We start from the raw sequence: 18,461 nt of genomic DNA on the forward strand, positions 1-18,461 counted from the left end.
GGGTCGGCTTGGGACACCCCATTTCACAAAGGGGGAAACTGAGGCCCAGATAGTGTGGCCTGCTCAAGTTTACATGTAGCACGCAGAGTACGGACTAGCTTGCAGGTTTCTGACATACAGATTGATGAATGATTCATCCACCAGTCCACAATGTCCAAAGTGAAAAGGAGATATTTCTTCCAGAGGCATGGGATAATCAGGATGGACATAGAATCAGCCTAGAATGAACTCAGGCTCAGCCTAGATGGACCCAAGATTGACCCATGACAGACGAAGCTCAGTTCAGGATGAACCCAAGATCAGGCCACAGTGAATCTAGACTCAGCCCAGGATGGACCCAGGTCAGCCCAGAGTGAACCCAGGATCAGCCCACAGTGGACCCAGGATTGACCCAGGATGGACACAGAATCAGCCCACAGTGGATCTAAACTCAGCCCAGGATGAGCCCAGGGTCGGCCCACAGTGGACACAGAATCAGCTCTGAAACCTTTAAAAGAGGAAAGTGGGTCACAGCAGTGCATCCCATCTTAGATTCACGCATCTGAAAGTTGTTTGATGACATAACCATAGATTTTAACATTAAACAGCATTACATCCTACCCGGCTTAAAATGTTTAAAAGACACATTTTCCCAGCCTTCCTGAGATCAGTGGAAATGGCCCCGGGAATCAGCAGGTCTGGACTGGGGCTCAGTGGGCTGAAGACTCAAAGAGCCCATGCCATAAGCCCACATGCGCAGCCATTACTGGAGAGAATCTGAATACACAGACGGAAATTAGAACTGAGGCGGTCAACCTAGCCAGTGAAGCCCTCCTCCTTGTGCCCCCACTGCCCAGTCCTGGCCCTGGGGGGGGAGGTGAGCGATAGCCAGTGGGACTTGAGGCAGCCCTTGCTCACACCCCCTTTACTGCATTCCCCCTCCCTTTGTGGTCCCTCTACTGGACCCCTCTCACATCTCCCTCTGTGAGTGACCAGCTGCTTCCCACCTGGATGCTGGCCCAGGGATTTTATACCTCACCACCACCACCAGAGCACAGAGAGAGGCCTCCCTCCATACCCATGGCTAAGGGCAGGACACAGGGACCTGAGATACTCCCCCATGTTCAGGTCTGGGGTGCAGGGTCTGGTTCTGGAACACTAGGGTCTCCCCTCAGCCAGCATTCCATCAACCAGGGGAGACCATGAACATTCCAGAAAGTGGTGTGGTGTGCCCAGCAGTTTCCAAGCTGATCCTCAACCCTGCAGAGTTGATGGGCCCTTCAGGAGAGGCAATGGAGTCCTGGGAGAAGTGCATGCGGTGAGCCCACCAGCTTCCAGGAGTCACTCACTCCACTCTGGTCTGTCCTGCTGCAGGCAGGAGAGGATGATGCAAATCACAGCGCTGTGACCACCACCCACCCTCTTTCACGCTGTGTGATGTCCTGTGGGCGCCTGGCTAACCCAGCTGGGGCTGCTGCTTCTGCGCTTTGAGCCTGAGCAGCTGGTCTGCTGGGTCATCCGCCCCCACAGAGGTGGTCACACACAGGCCATGCCCCTGAGGAGGGTCACACGACCCCTGCATCTGGGACACACTCAGCCTTCCGAGGCTGCGGTCCCTAAATCTTCCAAGTCCACCTGAGGAGCCAGCCTAGCTGATAGGACCCTGCTGCAGGGGACCGTGGGAGTCTGGCCTGGCTCCCGAGCTGTTCCAGAGGAAAGGGACAGGGTGGCTGAGGTGCCCTGCCAACCCGCCTCCCTGCCCACCCCTGCTGGCTCAGACGCTGAGTTCAGCCCCAGCATCTGCAAAGTGGACCCCCCGTCACTTGGAGCTTTGGCACAGCTGCTCTCAGGGAGGAGAGTACAGGCTGTGGCTAAAATTAGGCACGACTGGACGAGTCCCCCCTTTTACTTGGTTCAAGGGCATTTCACTTGGATGAAACATGACCTTTGGTTCCAGAGGGAGGTATCCATTTTATGTTCAAAATGCAATGTCCTGCTTCTTTTCTATGAAATACCTTTCAGAATCTCTCTGAAGGATTTAAAGTAGGCTGTCCAGGAGACAGAGTGAGCCATGACCCACTTCTTGGTCAGAGGGGAGAAACAAAGGCCCCATTGGATGTTTCTGCCCTGCCCAGGTTCCCCTGCCAGCATTCTGGGCACCTGCTCCAGGGGCATGAGGTACGTCTGGCCTCCTCAAGGCCTGGCAATGCCAGGCCTCACCTCCACTGGAAGGCTGGGTTCTCCCCACCTTCCCCCAGCAGTGTTCCCTGAGGACTTGTGGAAGCCCTGCCCAGAGGTCCCCAGGCTCGGTGGGAAACCAGATGCCTGGCAACTCCAGCTCCACCTTGGGGCACCTGGTGGGGGGTGGGCTGCCATGAATAACGGGGCTGAAGGATGGAGAGGGCATTGTTGTTAAAAAAAAAAAAAAACCATTGCCGTCAAGTCAATTCCGACTCGTAGTAACCCTATAGAACACAGTAGAACTGCCTTATAGGGTTTCCAAGGAGCACCTGGTGAATTCCAACTGCCGACCATAGCTCTTAAACACTACGCTACCAGTGTTGCCATTGTTGTTGTTAGGTGCCATCAAGTCAGTTCTGACTCATAGAGACCCTACGTGTAAAACTGAACAAAACACTGCCCAGTCCTGCACCATCCTTACAATCACTGCTATGCTTGAACCCGTCATTGCAGCCACTGTGTCAATCCATCTCATTGAGGGTCTTCCTCTCTTTTGATGACCCTCTACTTTACCAAGCAAGATGTCCTTCTCTAGGTATTGGTCCCTTCTGATAACATATCCAAAGTACACAAGACAAAGTCTTGCCATTCTTGCTTCTAAGCAGCATTCTGGCTGTATTTCTTCCAAGATAGATTTGTCCATTTTTCTGGCAGTCTGTGGTCTATTCATTACTCTTCACCAACACCATAATTCAAAGGCATCAATTCTTCTTCAGTATTCCCTGTTCATTGTCCAGCTTTATATCAGACAATGTTCTGCTGTTGTTCATAAGGTTTTCACTGGCCAGTTTTTTCAGAAGGAAACCACCAGGTCTTTCTTCCTGGTCTGTCTAAGTCTGTGTTATGGATTGAATTGTGTCCCCCCAAAATGTGTGCCAACTTGGCTAGGCCACAATTCCCAGTATCGTGTGGTTGTCCGCCATTTTGTGATCTGATGTGATTAACCTATGTTTGTGCTGTTTTTTTTTGTGTGTGTGTGCTGTTAAGCCTAACCTATATGATGTTAATGTCACCTCATATGCATGCAAAGCTGGACAATGAATAAAGGAGACTGAAGAAGAATTGAAGCTTTTGAATTACAGTGTTGGCAAAGAACATCGAATGTACCATGGACTGCCAGGAGAATAAACAAATTTGTCTTGGAAGAAGTACAACCAGAATGCTCCTCAGAAGCAAAGATGGTGAAACTTTGTCTCACGCACTTTGGACATATTATCAGGAGGAACCAGTACCTGGAAGAAAACATCATGCTTGGTAAGGCAGAGGGTCTGCAAAAAAGAGGAAGACCCTCAACGACATGGATTCACACAGTGGCTGCAACAATGGGCTGAAGATTGTGAGCATGGTGCAAGACCGGGTAGTGTTACACCCTGTAGCGCGTAGGGTCACTATGAGTCGCACCTAACAACAACAACGTGATGTTAATGAGACAAGACTAGAGGCAGTTATGTTACTGAAGCAGGACTCAATCTACAGGATTAGGTTGTATCTTCAGTCAATCTCTTTTGAGATGTAAAAGAGGGACTCAAGCAGAGAGGAGAGGGACCTCATACCACCAAGAAAGAAGTGCCGGGAGTGGAGCCCGTCATTTGGACCTGGGGTCTCTGCTCTGAGAAGCTCTTAGACCAGGGGAAGATTGATGACAAGGACCCTCTCCTCAAAGCCAACTGAGAAGAGATGTCCTTCCCCTGGAGCTGGCAGCCTGAATTTGTATTTCTAGCCTACTAAACTGTGAGAGAAAAAATTTCTGTTTGTTAAAGCTATCCACTTCATGTATTTCTGTTATAGCAGCACTAGATAACTAAGACAGTCTGGAAGCTCCACTGAAACCTGTCCACCATGGGTGTCCCTTCTGTATTTGAAATGCTGGTGGCATAGCTTCCAGCATCACAGCAGCACACAAACCATCACAGTACGACAAACTGACAAGACGAGTGATGGTTGGGTAGGTGGGCAGGGCATAAGGGTAGATTAACCTGTAAGCATGATATGTACCGGTTTACGGTAAGCAAGGTAAAAAAATTTTTTAAAATGGGCTTAATTGTGTTTACTCACTAATCTGTAGTGCACAATTTCACCTGGTTCGATTAATTTCGCCATATCAAAACCAGATGAAGTTGTGCACTACAGATTAGTGAGTAAGTACAAGTAAGCCCGTACATGGCTTGCTTATTAGGTAATCCGTTCCTGTTACCAGTGTATAGGAAAGGGTTCTGATTCTAGAGTCTTCCAGCTCTTGCCTGCAGACAAGTAGCTCTTCCATACCTATGGATCCAGAACTTCCCATTGTGTCTCCCAACAAAATATAGACATTCCCATAGGGGTGGCGGGGTCTGATGAAGGCGTTGCAGAGGGCTGAGCAGGGCACAGGGAGCACCCAGGGGTGCTAGACATTGCGGGAGGCTGTCACCTGCCCAGAACTGAAGGGTGTAGGGGGCAGTGGTTCTGAGAACAAAGAGATAGCCATGAGGGTGTCCTGGGGACCAGGGCCTCTGTGAGAGGAGCCAGCATAGCCAACCCAGAGCGGCAGAGAGGGTGCTGGGAGTGTGTCCCTCAGTTTCACTCTCCTCCAGGGACTCCGGCCGACCAGACACAGCAAGCAGACAGAGGCCAGAAGCCCACTGACCATCGTACAGGCCGGCCTCAATAGTCCAGTGCAGAGGGGAGTGGGCAGGGTGGGGGAAATTATCCCACTCAGAGAGGGACCCATGGGGGTGTGGTCCTTTAATCCCTAACCCAGAAAGTAAACGGTGAAATCTAACATCCTGAAGACCAGGTAACCCAGGGTCAAGAGGTCAGGGGACAGGACAGGGCTCTCCTTGTTCAGGTGTACTAGGGTGCATTGCCAGGCATGGGTAGGGATATACTTCTACAGCCCTACAACAGGACTCCCCAGTGGTGCATCTGTAGGGTGGAGACTGAGGAGGGGTGACCAGCACCAAGGCAAGAGGGAGCCCACTGGCTGAAGGACCCACATTCACCGACTGGCAATCAGTGGTCTGCATGGATGGCCCTTCCTTGCACAAGGGATCTATGGGGTTAGGAAAAGAGCATAAAACAAGGAAGTAGGAATGTGATTCTGACAACATGGAGAAAAACCACTTCTGGAGAAGAACTTTCAGAGAGGGGAGGACGTGAATTGACAGGTAGGCGGAGCTGAGGTGGAGGGACAGGGGACGTGACAAAGGGTGTGGATGAGACAAGGAATTACTGCAGAGAAATGAAAATGTCACAGAACTAAGATCCAGGGGAAGCCAGAAAGAATGTGCAGACCATAGAACCACGGCGAGACGCTGATTTAAGCCACCCCCAGTGGGGAGCTGTCAGGTGGGGTGGGTGGGAGACTGGTGGTCCAGGCAAGAGTGACCGATGCATTCCCAACGCGGTCTCAGGAACCACAGGACCAGACCAATAACCAGCAATGTAAGTAATTAGGACATATTGGGGGGGGGAACAAAGAGGGGGGCTAAATATGCATTAAACAAGAGAATCAAACATTTCAAAGAGCAAGAATAATGATAAACATGCAAGCATCCAAGTAAATAAAACAGGTTATTTGCAACGAAACCAGGCCAGCCTCAGACTTTCTGAAGAAATGACATCTTTTTATTGTGTTCACTCAAAAAGACAGTGGACAATCTACCTGGGTATAAGATTCTTGACACACGTTTTTGCCTCAAAATTCTGTAAATATTGCTCCTTTGTGCCTTATCATTTAGTAATATGGCTTTGGCCGACTGAAACAACCAAACCAAACCCACTGCTGTCAAGTCAATTCCGATACACAGAGACTCTATGGACTGAGTAGAACTGCCCCATAGGATTTCCAAGGCCCTAAATCTTTATGAAAGCAGACTGCCACATCTTTCATCCACGGAGTGGCTGGTGGGTTCAAATAGAAGACATTTTGGTTAGCAGCCGTGTGCTCTAACCACTGCACCACCAGGGCTCCTCTGGTCAACTGAAAGATGACTAAAAATTGACTGTACAAGAGCCCCCAGATCAGGGATCTGTTGGCTTCAGGCATGTCTCAGCTATCTACTGCTACTATAAGAGAAATACTACAAGAGGATGGCTTTAACAAAGAGAGATTTATTCTCTCACAGTCTAGGAGGCTAGAAGTCTGAATTCAGGGTGCCAGCTCCAGAGGAAGGCTTTCTGTCTGTTGGATCTGGGGAAAAGTCCTTGTCACCAATTTTTCCTTGGTCTAGAAGCTTCTCGGTGCAAAGACCCCCCCAGGCCCAAAGAGTGCATGCTCCTGGCTCTTCCTACTTGGTGGTAATGAGTTCCCCATCACTCTGTTTGCTTCTCTCTTTTATATGTCAAAAGAGATTGACTGAAGATGCAACCTAACCCTCATTAACATAACTGCCTCTAATCCTGTCTCATTAACATCACAGAGGGAGGATATACAATCACATCAGATGACAAAATGGCAGACAACCAAACAATACTGGGAATCATAGCCTGACAAAGTTGCCACACTTTTTGGGAGACACAATTCAATCCATAACAAGGCAGATCCCACAGCCCTGCAGCACCCTGCTCAGTGGGGCCCCTCTGCCCTTCCCCAGCCCTGGGAGCTTTGCTTCTTTGGTCACATCCTCCCCCACATCAGATGTACCTCACACCTCCAGGATGACCGTTTGCTCAGTGCCAGGACGTGATCAGGCCCAGCAGTGGCAGAACTTCCCACATGGTTGGGATACCGTGGCAGTCACTGAAGAGGAAGCAATTTTCCTCCTAAAAGCACAGTTGAGTAAAGAACAAAAGAGTCTACTCTCCTTGCCAAGTTTTAGAATAATGTTTTTCTGCATCACGAAAATTCATATTGAGTGGCTTAAGCCATTTATTTATTTTATTCATAAAGAATAATGAGACTCACCATAAACGACAAAGAAGGACAGTATATAATGATTAAAGGGAAGATCCATCATGAAGACTTAATCATAATAAACATCTACACACCCAATGACAGGGCTCTAAAATACATAAAACAAACTCTAACACCACTGAAAATAGGAACTGACAGCTCCACAATAATAGTAGGAGACTTCGACACATCACTCTCAGTAAAGGACAGAACATCTAGAAAGAAACTTGACAAAGATACAGAAGAGCTAAAGAGCACAATCAGCCAACTTGATCTCATAGACATATATAGAACACTTCATGCAACAGCTGCAAAATGCACATTCTTTTCCAATGCACATGGAACATTCTCCAGAATAGACCACATCTTAGGCCACAGAGTAACCCTCAACAAAATCCAAAACACTGAAATAATACGAAGTATCTTCTCTGACCACAATGCCATCAAAGTAGAAATTAACAACACAAAGAGTAAGGGGAAAAAACCAGTTACATGGAAACTGAATAACACCCTGCTTAAAAACCAATGGGTAATAGAAGAAATCAAAGATGGAATCAAAAAGTTCCTAGAATCAAACGAGAATGAAAACACATCATACCAAAACCTTTGGGACACAGCAAAGGCAGTCCTCAGAGGTCAATTTATAGCACTAGATGCACACATCAAAAAAGAAGAAAGGGAATAATCTAAACATTAGTTACTCAATTTGAACAAATAGAAAGAGAATGGCAAAAGAAGCCCACAGCCACCAGAAGAAAGGAAATAATAAAGATCAGAGCAGAAATAAATGAAATAGAGAATAGAAAAACAATAGAAAGAATCAGCAAAACAAAAAGTTGGTTCTTTGAAAGGATCAACAAAATCGACGAACTGCTGGCCAAATCAACAAAAGAAAAACAGGAGAGAATCCCCATAACCCAAATAAGAAATGAAATGGCGGACATTACAACAGACCTAACCGAAGTAAAAAAAGGATCATAACAGAATATTATGAAAAACTGTACTCCAACAAATTTGAAAACCTAGAGGAAATGGACAAATTTCTAGAGACACACTACCTACCCAAAGTAACATAAAATGACATTGAAAATCTGAACAGACCTATAACAAAAGAAGAGATTGAAAAGGTAATAATAAAAAAAACTCCTAACCAAAAAAAGCCCTGGCCCAGATGGCTTCACTGGAGAATTCTATCAAACATTCAGAAAACAGCTTACACCAGTACTACTCGAACTATTTCAGAACATAGAAAAGGGAAGCAATGCTTCTGAATTCATTCTATGAAGCCAGTATAACTCTGATACCAAAACCAGGAAAAGATACCACAAAAAAAAAGAAAATTATAGACCAATATCTCTCATGAATATAGATGCAAAAATTCTCAACAAAATTCTAGCCAGTAGAATTCAGCAGCATATCAAAAAAATAATACACCATGACCAAGCAGGATTCATACCAGGTATGCAAAGATGGTTCAACATTAGAAAATCAGTCAAAGTAATCCACCACATAAATAAAAGGAAAGAAAAGAATTACACGATCATCTCAGTCGAAGCAGAAAAGGCATTTGACAAAGTCCAACAGCCATTCATGACAAAAACTCTCAAGAAAATAGGTATGGAAGGGAAATTTCTCAACATAATAAAGATTGTCTATGCAAAACCAACAGCCAACATCATTCTCAAAAGAGAGAGGCTGAAAACGTTCCCCTTGAGAACAGGAACAAGAGAAGGATGCCCTTTATCACCACTCCTGTTTAACGTTGTTTTGGAAGTCATAGCTACAGCAGTAAGGCAAGAAACAGAAATAAGGGGCATTCAAATTGGTAATGAAGAAGTTAAACTGTCCCTATTTGCAGATGATATGATACTATACTTAGAAAATCCAAAAGCCTCCACGAGAAAACTACTGGAACTAATAGAAAGATTCAGCAGAGTCACAGGATACAAGATAAACATACAAAAATCAGTTGGATTCCTGTACGCCGACAAACAGAACAATGAAAAGGAAATCAGGAAAACAATACCATTTATAATAGCCCCTAAAAAAATAAAATACCTGGGAATAAATCTAACCAGGGATGTAAAAGACCTATACAAAGAAAACTACAAAACACTATTGCAAGAAACCAAAAGAGATCTACATAAATGGAAAAACATATCATGCTCATGGACAGGTAGATTCAACATTGTGAAAATGACAATTCCACCCAAAGTGATTTACAAATACAATGCAATATTGATCCAAATACCAACAACATTCTTTAAAGAGATGGAGAAACTTATCATTAATTTTATATGGAAAGGAAAGAGGCCCCCAATAAGTAAAGCACTATTGAAGAAGAAGAATAAAGTAGGAGGACTTGCACTACCTGACCTCAGAACCTACTATACAGCTACGGTAGTCAAAACAGCCTGGTACTGGTACAATGACAGATACATTGACCAATGGAACAGAATTTAGAACCCTAGATGTAAATCCATCCACCTATGGTCACCTGATCTTCGACAAGGGCCCAAATTCCATTGAATGGGGAAAAGACAGTCTTTTTAACAAATGCTGCTGGCAAAACTGGATGTCTATCTGCAAAAAAGTAAAACAGGGCCCATACCTCACACCATGTGCAAAAACTAACTCAAAATGAATCAAAGACCTAAATATAAAGCCCAAAACTATTATGTTTATAGAAGAAAAAATAGCATCAACGCTAGAGGCCCTAATACAGAATTATTAACAGAATAAAAATCACAACCAACAACACACAAGCTCCAGAGGATAAGCTAGATAACTGGGATCTTCTAAAAATTAAACACTTATGCTCATCAAAGGACTTCACCAAAACAGTAAAAACAGAATCTATAGACTGGGGGAAAAATTTTTGGCTATTACAAACCAGACAAAGGTTTAATCTCTAAAATCTGCAAGAAAATCCAACACCTCTACAACAAAAAGACAAATAATCCAATTAAAAAAATGAGCAAAGGAAATGAACAGACACTTTGCCAAAGAAGACATTCAAGCGGCCAACAGACACATGAAAAAATGCTCACGATCTCTAGCCATCAGAGAAATGCAAATCAAAACCACAATGAGATACCATCTAACCCCTGCATTATTGGCACAAATCAATAAAATAAGAAATAACAAATGGAGAGACTTCGGGGAGATTGGAACTGTTATGCACTGTTGGTGGGAATGCAAAATGATACAACCATTTTGGAAAACGATATGGTGCTTCTTCAGACAGCTAGACATAGAAATACCATATGATCCAGCAATCCCACTTCTAGGAATATATCCTAGAGAAATAAGAGTCATCACACGGATAGACATACACGCACTCATGTTCATTGCAGCATTGTTCACAATAGCAAAAAGATGGAAACAACCTAGATGCCCATCAACAGATGAATGGATAAACAAACTGTGCTACGTACACACAATGGAGTATCATACAACGATAAAGAACAACGATGACTCTGTGAAGCATCTCATACCATGGATACATCTGGAGGACATTACGCTGAGTGAAATAGGTCAACCACGAAAGGGCAAATATTGTATGAGACCACTATGGCAAAAACTCATGAAAAGGTTTACATACAAAAAGAAACAATCTTTGATAGTAAGAGGAAGGGGAGGGCGGGGATGGAAAAACACTTAACAGACAATAGATAAGTGGTAACTTTGGTGAAGGGTAAGACAGTACGCAATACTGGGGAAGCCAGCACAGACTGTACAAGGCAGGGCCATGGTAGCTCCACAGACATATCCAAGCTCCCTGATGGACCAAATTGCTGGGCTGAGGGCTGTGGTAACCATGGTCTCAGGGAACATCTAGCTCAATTGGCCTAACAGTTTATAAAGAAAATGTTCTACATGCTACTTTGGTGAGTAGTATCTGGGTTCTTAAAAGCCTGTCAATGGCCATCTGGGATACTCCACTGGTCTCACCTCTTCAGGGGCAAGGAAGGATGAAGAAAACTAAAGACACAAGGGAAAGATTAGTCCAAAGGACTAATAGATCACATCTACCATGGCCTCCACCAGACTGAGTCCAGTACAACTAGATGGTGCCCGGCTACCCTCACTGACTGCTCTGATAGGGATCTCAATAGAGGGTCCCGGACAGAGCTGGAGAAAAATGTAGAACAAAATTCTAACTCAAAAAGAAAGACCAGACTTGCTGACCTGACAGAGACTAGAGAAACCCTGAGAGTATGGCCCCCAGACACCCTTTCAGCTCAGTAATGACACCACTCCTGAGATTTACCCTTTAGCCAAAGATTGAACAGGCCCATGGGAAAAAAAGGGGCACACCAGCCCTGGGGCAGGGCCAGGAAGGTAGGAGGGAGCAGGAAAGCTGGTAATAGGGAACCCAGCATTGACAAAGGAGAGTGTTGACATGTCGTGGGGTTGTTAACCAATGTCATACAACAATGTGTGTACTGTTTAATGAGAAACTAGTTTGTTCTGTAAATCTTCATCTGAAGTTTAAAAAAAAAAACAAAACTGGACCAAAAAAAAAAGAGGACTCAAGGGTCAGGTTACCTGACACCAAGGTCCTCCCAATTTCCTCCTCCACCCTGACGATGGGCCCCTTTATACAGATCTGGCTTTATAACCAGCACCTAAGGATAACCTCAGGCTGTAAGCAAGAAGACCCAGGAAACGGGGGTAGCTGAGTGGCGGGCTCTAGGACTTTGTGCAACTTTTGTTTCTTTCTTTGTACTTTTCTGGGGTATGCAAGTTTTCCATAATTAGCATGTATTACCTTCACAATCAGAAAAGGACATTTAAATGAGTAAATTCGATGCTGTGTCCTTTGATAACCTCTGGATGAGCACTCACATGTGTTTAAAATACTGCAAGGAAGTGCTTCAAAGCGTCTGCAAGGCAATCCTTCAAAGTGTCCACAGGACAACAGGACTGTGGGAAAGTTTTCTTCCTTCTGTTTTATATATCTTCTATATATTCTATAAGAAACTGGCATTATTTTAAAATGGAAGTTATTTTCATTTAAAACTTAACAATTGGAGCAGGATGAGTGTCTTTGTCATCTAGCGCTGCTATAACAGAAATACCACAAGTGGATGACTTAAACAAAGAAAATTTTATTCTCTCACAGTTTAAAAGCCTAGAAGTTCAAATTCAGGGTGCCAGCTCCAGGGGAAGGCTTTCTCTTTCTGTCGGCTCTGGGGGAAAGTCCTTGTCATCAACCCTCCCCGGTCGAGGATCTCCTCAGCTGTGATGGTTAAGATTGTGTGTCGACTTGGCTAGGCCATGTTTCTCAGTGTTTTGGCAGTTGTATAATGTTGTGATCACTTTCCTGTTGAAATTTGATATGTGATCACCCCCATGATGGAACCTGCTGAGTGGTACCAGCGGGCGTGGGGCCTGTGGTGGGTCACCACCCCCTCGGCCTTCATCTCTCTGCCTTCCGCCACCTACTTCCTTTTCTGCTTGTCTTGCAAAGGTTGTTGGCTTGTTCTGGATCCAGCAGCTGCCTCTTGTCTGACCTCTGGTTTTGGGACTTGAGCTAGCAGCTTACCTGTCCATCTTGGGATCCCCCGATCTTCACGGCCTGTGAGAAAGAGTCCTGCTTCCCGACCTGTCTTTCTTGGGTTCACCAGCCCCTGCAGCTAAGTGACTCAGGAGAAACCTTGCAGTCTTGTCTGCCGACCTTGGGAATTCCTCGACTGTCACAACCTGTGGGTGGGATCCCTGCTCTCCGACTTGCTCATCTTGGGTTCACCAGCTTCTGTGGCTCCATGAATTGGGAAAGGACTCTATCCTGATCCAAGGACTTGGGACGTTCCAACCCCTACAATCTTGTGAGATGTTTCCTTAATATAAATCTCTCTCTATATATTTATATGTATTACTGGTTTTGCTTCTCTAGAGAGCCCAGCCTAAGACATCAGCTTAGGGACCTCAGGTCCAAACACCTTGCTATTCTCCTGGCTCTTGTTTCTTGGTGGTATGAGATCCCCACGTCTCTCTGCTTGTTTCTCTCTTTTATATCGCAAAAGAAATTGACTCAAGATACAACCTAATCTTGTAGATACAGTCCCCTCTCATTAACATAAGTGCCTCTAATCCTGCCTCATCAACATCATAAAAAAACAAAACAAAACCCATTGCTGATGAGTCAATTCCAGCTCATAACGACCCTATAGGACAGAGTAGAACTACCCCATAGAGTTTCCAAGGAGCCCTTGGTGGATTCCAACTGCTGACCTTCCTGGTTAGCAGCCGGAGCTCTTAACTACTATGCCACCACAATTTCACATTAACATAATAGAGGTCAGATTTACACCCCATTGCTTTGTGGGGGCATCGAGGAGTGATGCCAAGAGCACAGCAGAGCCCCTGGGGTTTCCGCTTTGGCAGAACCGTCATCACTACGATGGCTAAGATGCTGGCTTTTCCATTTCTATGCCCCCTTCTAGTTTTTTGTTTTTTTATGCCCCCTTCTACCCTCGTTAGCTGGTTTATCTGCCCCGCCATCTCTATTTAATAATTTCTGTTGTGTGAGTGTAGGCGTTCTTCTCACATCCAGTGCGCTTTCACGCACTCTCGTTCATGCGTTTTGGTGGTCACCTTGCCCTCCACGTGGCCTTTGTGGCTTCTTCACACTGGAGGTGGCGCATCCAAAGATTAAAACAGGAAATACTAGCTCGTAATGACAATGCGGCAGGTCAAGATTGTCCACTGCAGTGTTGTCGGCAACATTATAAAATCAGAGACAACTTAGTTATTCATTAATTAGGGAAGTGGTTGATTAAATCGAGCCTGGAATATCCATTTTCCATTTTTTTTAAATAATTTTTATTGCGCTTTAAGTGAAAGTTTACAAATCAAGTCAATCTCTCACACAAAAACCCATATACACCTTGCTACACACTCCCAATTACTCTCCCCCTAATTAGACAGCCTGCTCTCTCCCTCCACTCTCTCTTTTTGTGTCCATTTTGCCAGCTTCTAACCCCCTCCACCCTCTCATCTCCCCTCCAGGCAGGAGATGCCAACATAGTCTCAGGTGTCCACCTGATCCAGGAAGCTCACTCCTCACCAGCATCCCTCTCCAACCCATTGTCCAGTCCAATCCATGTCTGAAGAGTTGGCTTCGGGAATGGTTCCTGTCCTGCGGCAATAGAAGGTCTGGGGGCCATGACCACCGGGGTCCTTCCAGTCTCAGTCAGACCATTAAGTCTGGTCTTTTTATGAGAATTTGGGGTCTGCATCCCACTGCTCTCCTGCTCCCTCAGGGGTTCTCTGTTGTGTTCCCTATCAGGGCAGTCATCAGTTATAGCCGGGCACCATCTAGTTCTTCTGGTCTCCTGATGATGTAGTCGCTGGTTCATGTGGCCCTTTCTGTCTCTTCGGCTCGTAATCACCTCGTGTCCTTGGTGTTCTTCATTCTCTTTTGACCCAGGTGGATTAAGACTCATTGATGCATCTTAGATGGCTGCTTGCTAGCATTTAAGACCCCAGACGCCACTCTTCAAAGTGGGATGCAAAACGTTTTGTTAATAGATTTTATTATGCAATTGACTTAGATGTCCCCTGAAACCATGGTCCCCAGACCTCTGCCCCTGCTACGCTGGCCTTCGAAGCATTCAGTTTATTCAGGAAACTTATTTGCTTTTGGTTTAGTCCAATTGTGCTGACTTCCCCTGTACTGTGTGGTGTCTTTCCCTTCACCTAAAGTGGTTCTTATCTACTATTTAATTAGTGAATGCCCCTGTCCCACCCTCCCTCCCTCCACCCTCTCGTAACCACAAAAGAATGTTTTCTTCTCGGTTTAACCTATTTCTCAAGTTCTTATAATAGTGGTCTTATACAATATTTGCCCTTTTGCAACTAATCTCACTCAGCATAATGCCTTCCAGGTTCCTCCATGTTATGAAATATTTCACAGGTTCCTCACTGTTCTTTATCGATGTGTAGTATTCCATTGTGTGAACATACTATAATTTATTTATCCATTCATCCATTGATGGGCACCTTGGTTGCTTCCATGTTTTTGCTATTGTAAACAGTGCTGCAATAAACACGGGTGTGCATATATCTGTTCGTGTAAAGGCTCTTATTTCTCTAGGATATATTCCAAGGAGTGGGATTGCTGGATAATATGGTAGTTCTATTTCTAGCTTTTTAAGGAAGTGCCAAATCGATTTCCGAAGTGGATGTACCATTTGACATTCCCACCAGCAGTGTAGAAGTGTTCCAATCTGCCCACAGCCTCTCCAATATTTATTCTTTTGTGTTTTTTGGATTAATGCCAGCCTTGATGGAGTGAGATGAAATCTCATTGTAGCTTTGATCTGCATTTCTCTAATGGCTAATGATCGTGAACATTTCCTCATATATCTGTTAGCTGCCTGAATGTCTTCTTTAGTGCCCATTTTTTAATTGGGTTATTTGTCTTTTTGCAGTTGAGTTTTTGCAGTATTGTGTAGATTTTAGAGATCAGGCACTGATCAGAAATGTCATAACTAAAAACTTTTTCCCAGTCTGTAGGTAGTCTTTTTACTCTTTTGGTGAAGTCTTTGGATGAGCATAAGTGTTTGATTTTTAGGAGCTCCCAGTTATCTAGTTTTTCTTCTACATTCTTTATAATGTTTTCTATACTGTTTATGCCATGTATTAGGGCTCCTAACGTTGTCCCTATTTTCTCTTCCATGATCTTTATCATTTTAGATTTTATATTTAGGTCTTTGATCCATTTTGAGTTAGTTTTTGTGCATGGAGTGAGGTATGGGTCTTGTTTAATTTTTTGCAGATGGATATCCAGTTATGCCAGCACCATATGTTAAAAACTGTCTTTTCCCCATTTAACTGTTTTGGGGCCTTTGTCAAATATCAACTGCTCATATGTGGATGGATTTATGTCTGGATTCTCAATTCTATTCTATTGGTCCATGTATCTGTTGTTGTACCAGTACCAGGTTCTTTTGACTACTGCGGCGGTATAATAGGTTCTAAAATCAGGTAAAGAAAGGCCTCCAACTTTGTAATGCCTTATTTATCCGGGGCCTCTTTCCCTTCCATATGAAACTGGTGATTTGTTTCTCCATCTCATTAAAGAATGTCGTTGGGGTTTGGATCAGAATTGCATTAAATGTATAGATCGCTTTTGGTAGAATAGACATTTTTATAATGTTAAGTCTTCCTATCCATGAGCAAGGTATGTTCTTCTACTTATGTAAGTTTCTTCTGGTTTCTTGCGGAAGCGTGCTGTAGTTTTCTTTGTATAAGTCTTTTACATCTCTGGTAAGATTTATTCCTAAGTATTTTATCTTCTTGGGGCTACTGTAAATGGCATTGATTTGGTGATTTCCTCTTCGATGTTCTTTTTGTTGGTGTAGGGGAATCCAACTGATTTTTGTATGTTTATCTTGTATCCCGATGCTCTGCTGAAGTCTTCTATTAGTTTCAGTAGTTTTCTGGAGGATTCCTTAGAGTTTTCTGTGTATAAGATCATGTCATCCGCAAATAGAGATGCTTTTACTTCTTCCTTACCAATCTGGATGTCCTTTATTTCCTTATCTAGCCTAATTGCCCTGGCTAGGACTTCCAGCACGATGTTGAATAAGAGTGGTGATAAAGGGCATCCTTATCTGGTTCCCGATCTCCATGGGAATGTTTTCAGGCTCTCTCCATTTAGGGTGATGTTGGCTGTTGGCTTTGTATAAATGCCCTTTATTATGTTGAGAGATGTTCCTTCTATTCGTATTTTGCTGAGAGTTTTTATCATGAATGAGTGTTGAACTTTGTCAAATGCCTTTTCTGCATCAATTGATAAAATCATGTGATTCTTGTCTTTTGTTTTATTTATGTGGTGGATTACATTAATTGTTTTTCTAATGTTGACCCATCCCTACATACCTGGTATGAATCCCACTTGGTCATGGTGAATTATATTTTTCATATGTTATTGAATTCTATTGGCTAGAATTTTGTTGAAGATTTTTGCATCTACATTCATGAGGGATATAGGTCTACAATTTTCTTTTCTTGTGGTGTCTTTACCTGGTTTTGGTATCAGGGACATGGTGGCTTCATAGAATGAGTTTGAGAGTATTCCATCCTTTTCTATGCTCTGAAATACCTTCAGTAGTAGTGGTGTTAACTCTTCTCTGAAAGTTTGGTAGAACTCTGCAGTGAAGCTGTCCAGACCAGGGCTTTTTTTTGTTGGGAGTTTTTTGATTACCTTTTCGATCTCTTCTTTTGTTATGGGTCTATTTAGTTTTTCTACCTCTGTTTGTGTTAGTTCAGGTAGGTAGTGTGTTTCTAGGAATTCATGCATTTCTTCTAGGTTTTCAAATTTGTTTGAGTATAGTTTTTCATAGTAATCTGATATGATTCTTTTAATTTCAGTTGGGTCTCTTGCAATATCGCCCATATCGTTTCTTATTCAGGTTATTTGCTTTTTCTCCTGTTTTTCTTTTGTCAGTTTGGCCAGTGGTTTATCAATTTTGTTGATTTTTTCAAAAAACCTGCTTTTGGTCTTGTTAATTCTTTCAATTGTTTTTCTGTTTTCTATTTCATTTAGTTCAGCTCTAATTTTTATTGTCTGTTTTCTTCTGCTGCCTGTGGGTTTCTTTTCTTGTTCTCTTTCTATTTGTTCAAGTTGTAGGGATAGTTCTTTGATTTTGGCCCTTTCTTCTTTTTGGATGTGTGCACTTATTGATATAAATTGGCCTCTGAGCACTGCTTTGCTGTGTCCCAAAGGCTCTGATAGGAAGTGTTTTCATTCTCATTGGATTCTATGAATTTCTTTATTCCATCCTTAATGTCTTCTATAATCCAGTCTTTTTTGAGCAGGGTATTGTTCAGTTTCCAAGTGTTTGATTTCTTTTCCCTGCTTTTCCTGTTATTAATTTCCACTTTTATGGCCTTATGGTCAGAGAAGCTGCTTTGTAATATTTCAGTGTTTTGAATTCTGCTAAGGCTTGCTTTATGACCTAATATGTGGTCTATTCTAGAGAATGCTCCATGTGCACTAGAAAAGAAAGTATAGTTGGTTGCTGTTGGGTGGAGTGTTCTGTATATGTCTACGAGGTCAGGTTGGTTGATTATAGCATTTAGATCTTCCGTGTCTTTATTCAGCTTCTTTCTGGATGTCCTGCCCTTCACCGAAAGTGGTGTGTTGAAGTCTCCTACTATTATTATCTCCCTTTTAAATGCTGATAGTTTGTTTTATGTAACTTGCAGTCCTGTCATTGGGTGCATAAGTATTTAATATGGTTATATCTTCTTGGTGTATTGTCCCTTTAATCATTATATAGTGTCCTTCCTTATCCTTTATGATGGATTTAACTTCAAAGTCTATTTTGTCAGAAATTAATATTGTCACTCC

Source organism: Loxodonta africana, chromosome 16 (genome assembly GCF_030014295.1).
Source record: "Loxodonta africana isolate mLoxAfr1 chromosome 16, mLoxAfr1.hap2, whole genome shotgun sequence".
Taxonomy (NCBI): Eukaryota; Metazoa; Chordata; class Mammalia; order Proboscidea; family Elephantidae; genus Loxodonta; species Loxodonta africana.